General features: G+C 45.8%; 1 pseudogene; it reads left to right on the top strand.

The window, feature by feature from the left end:
• Positions 1 to 705: 705 nt before the first annotated feature.
• Positions 706 to 2,743, top strand: LOC104670436 (annotated as a pseudogene).
• The last annotated feature ends 1,590 nt before the right edge of the window (positions 2,744 to 4,333 follow it).

The raw sequence follows: 4,333 nt of genomic DNA, 5'->3' as shown, positions 1-4,333 counted from the left end.
GGCCACAGGGACCAGCTTGCCCTCTCTGGGGTAAAGTTAATTTTAACATTATATTTAACTTAACACAATATACCCCAAATATTAACTATTTCAATGTGTAACAATATAAAAACTGTTAAAATATTTTACATTTTTTGTATCACAGTTTTAAAGTCTAGTATTTATTTTATACTATGGCACGTCTCAATTCAGATTAGTCACATTTCACGTGCTCAATGTGGCTAGCAACTACTATATTAATGCAGGCATACAAGAAATATTATAGCATTAAGTGCTTATGTAAGAAAGAAAATAGATCTCTAATCGATAATCTAAACTCTGATGTCAAGCAACTAGAAAAAAAATTAACTCAAAGCAAGGTGAAGGGGAGAAAAGGAAGAAAAAAATGCACAAAAGTGAAAACAGTGTAAAAACAATAGAGGAAAATTAATAAACCAGAAAGCTATTTGTTTGAAAAGATCAATAAAATCTACCAGACAGTTCAAGAAAAAAAAGACAGAAGACACAGATTACCAATATCAGAAATGAAAAATAGGAGATCACTCTAGATCCTATTGACATTAAAAGGCTAATAAGGAAATATTAAAAAGAACCCTAGGTGGGAGGCTGAGGCGGGTGGATCACCTGAGATCCGGAGTTTGAGACCAACCTGGCCAACATGTGAAACCCCCTCTCTACCAAAAATATACAAATTAGCTGCCACAGTTGTGGGGCGAGGACTGGAATAAGCAGGACAAACAAGAGTGTCTGGAAACCCAAAGGCAGAAGCAGAAAGAACGGATACTGCAGCTCAAGACCCAGCTAGATGACCTGGAAACATTTGCCTATCCAAAAGCAGTTATGATGCCCTGCCGCAGTTCGTGGTGTTGGAAAGACAGTGGGTGATCCTAGACGAGTTAATAAAGAAACTGGACATGAATCTGAATGAGGACATCAGTTTCGTTCCCCGTCCACGGAAGAGCTTGGTCAGTGTGTAGATGCAGTAGTGGCTCACATCGTCAACCCAGCCCTACTCAAAGATCAGTTGGTTGAGCAACTGGAAACTCAGATCGGAGACTTCTACATGTTCATCAACCTCATCCAAGATGAAGTGGGAAGCCTCTTGCAGACAGGTGGTGGACACTGTAAGTGCAAGACCTCTGGGAAAACAGGAAATGGCTCCACCAGAACTGGCAGCAGTGGACCCACTGCCTCCAGGACACAGCAAAACAAAGACAGGGGAGGTGAAGAAAGTCCAGGGAACAGGGCTGCACCTGATACTGCAAGTGCTGGCAATGCTCCAGATTTTGCTGTTAGCTAATTTGGTTGTGCCACAGTCCAGATCCCTCCAACCCTGTAACAGAGGAGCCAGGTTGACAGATTACGCTCCCTTGCTGAAGAGGCTGGAGGTGTCAGTGGACAGAGTAAGCAGCTAGCCTTGAGGCACCAGTCACACGACCATGTCACCACCTCTGCCATCCTCCAGGACCTCTCTCTGGCAGGCAAGGATGAACTGGCCATGTGGCTGTGTGGAAGGGGCTGATGGTGGCTGTGAGGGACCTGCTAGCCCATGAACTATATGTCTCCTCCTCAGGAATGAGCCTCGTCATGGCTCCTACTGCCTGTTTGCTGCCAACCTTCTCCTCAGCCCCTGAGCCCATGCACCCCTGGGAGCTCTTTGTAAAGTACTGAAACCACCTTTGCAAAATGATGACTGAGACAGTGAAAGAGATCTAACTTCACTCACTCCATCTTGCTTCTAACTTGCGAGCTGTCTTTGTTCATTCCTGGGCACAAGCTGAACTAACTATGGGAGAAACTTAGTTTGTAGTTTATAGTTTAAACAAAGATGGTAACAGCCCTTTCCCAAAACAGAACTCCTTCTTACCTGGGGACTAGACTAACATTAGCCACAGGATTAGAAATTATGGTTTAGGAGTCATGCAGCTGGAGGCTACAAGATTCTGACCCTCCCGAAACTGCTCCTAAGATCAGTGCTTGAGATATTTTGCAGACTCCGCACTTGATGGATCAGCTGGCACCACCCAGATTGATAAACTGGCTCGTCTGATCTTGTGGCCCCCACCCAGGAACTGACTCAGTGCAAGAGGACCGCTTTGACTCTATGATTTCATCCCTGACCAATCAGCACTCCTGGCTCACTGGCTTACCCCCACCCACCATGTTATCCTTAAAAACTCTGCTCCCCGAATGCTTGGGGAGACTGATTTGAGTAATAGTAAAACTCCGGTCTCCTGCATAGCCGACTTTGTGTGAATTACTCATTCTCTATTGCAATTCTCCTGTCTTGATGAATCTGTCTGCGTAGGCAGCCAGCAAGGTGAATCCCTTGGGGGGCTACAGTACTACTATGCTAAAAATGGCGGTGCTTATGCCCAGCCCGGGAGCTCTCCCAGTCTTTGCCCTTTCTGTTACAGGAGGCACTGTTGTGACCCCCAAAGAGAGCCTACTGACCGTCATCCACGTGGTGCTGACAGACCACGACCCTTGTAAGCACAGTGCAGACTCAGAATTGAAGGCTTTGGTGTGCATGGCACTGAATGAGCGGCCTCTGATGTCCTGGGTGAACCTCATCTGCAAGTCCGGGTCACTCATCGAGCCTCACTACCAGACTGGGAGCTACGGAGCACACACAGGCTTTGAGAGTGCCCTCAACCTGCACAGTTGCCTCAGCAGCCTCAAGTTCAGCCTCCCTGTAGATCTGGCCACGAGCCAGTTCAAAAATATCAAAGATGCCTTTTGATGAGAATGCCCTGACCCCAGGCAAGCTGCTGGCTCAGTAGGGATAGATGTGTTAGTCTTCTAGCATAGAAGCAAGGAATCAAAGGTGGGGTTAAAGGCATTTTTCCCAGACGCTGCTTAGGTCCTCAACCAAATGAGTGCAAAGTGTGTTTTCCCCACCAACTTAGCATCTTGGAAAGATGTGCTGGAGACCCTCTTGTTAAGAAGGTTCTGCCCTGGTGTGTAACCACAGTGTACATATGGACACATGTGCCTGAGCCTGTGTTAAAGGAATCAATCGTGGCACATAGTACCCCGACTAATTGTGCCAAATCTGATTCTCAGAAAACCTGGGTTGCTTTAACCATTCTTTTTATGGCCGTGAGTGACAACATGAGTGAGTCATTGGTCCCAGAATAATTTTGCCCAGAGGAACCTGTTGGTTGAGCCATCTTTGTTCACTTGAAGCATGTTTGAGAGGCCAAGACCAGAATCTAAATTCCTTTTATGAATAGATTTCCCTTTCTTCCTGACCCCAAGGCCAGAGAAGACTATATATTCCATGGCTGCCTCTAAAACTAGGAATGGGAATATCTGAAAACAACATTGCTAAGGGAGGTAGCCACAGGTTGATTTTAATATGGGCCCTTTTTCTTGGAGAGGTAAGGAGTGACATCTTCCTGACAAGGTGGTTCTCTTCTCATGGCACAGACAATGGGCTTTCTGTTTATGAGGAGAGAGAGCTGATATTTGGTATTCTGTTCTCTAGCAAGTAAACATTCCTCTGCTCTCCTCCCAGTAAGAGAGACATGGTCTTTTAATTTTTTTTATTTTAATTTTTTGAGATGAAGTCTCGCTCTGTCACCCAGGCTGGAGTGCAGTGGTGCAATCTCAGCTCACTGCAACCTCCACCTCTTGGGTTCAAGCAATTCTCCTGCCTCAGCCTCCTGTGTAGCTGGGACTACAGTCACATGCTACCACACCTGGCTAATTTTTTGTATTTTTAGTAGAGACGGGGTTTCACCATGTTAGCCAGGATGGTCTTGATCTCCTGACCTCATGATCCGCCCACCTCGGCCTCCCAACGTGCTGGGATTACAGGCGTGAGCCACTGCACCCAACCCACTGTCTTTTTAGAAGTAAATATATTCAAGCTAAATGAGAAAATCCTTGCCACCCAAGTCGAGTATGTACAGGAATGCAAATTGGTAACCTGCAGCTGTTCCTCCTTGGGTTGTGACTCACTGGGCACCACTTGTCCTGGAGGCTGGCTGGCTGGAGGACATCTGATCTGGTAATAAGTACTGCAGCAGGGGTAGGTGCCACAGCAGGATGACAACTGCAGCAGATTACTGTTTCCAGGCCGGGGTGGAGTATTTCATTGTGAAACGGACTTTAGAATGGCTTTATTTGGTCTTCAGTATTTTAGCCTCATTAGTTCACATTTGTCACACAGCTTGTGATGAGTACTACTCTAGGACTGGCCAAAGATGGGCAAAATGTATCACTCCAAACACTACTGATTCAGCGTTGTTATCATGTCTTAAATTGCCAGCTGCGCTTTTTTTCTGCACTACCTAATGTCGTGCATTTTAACTTAATTTTTTTTTTT

This window comes from Rhinopithecus roxellana, chromosome 3, assembly GCF_007565055.1.
Source record: "Rhinopithecus roxellana isolate Shanxi Qingling chromosome 3, ASM756505v1, whole genome shotgun sequence".
Lineage (NCBI taxonomy): Eukaryota > Metazoa > Chordata > Mammalia > Primates > Cercopithecidae > Rhinopithecus > Rhinopithecus roxellana.
Note: the sequence above shows the minus strand (reverse complement) of the source record. Positions and strands in the feature narration are given on the sequence as shown.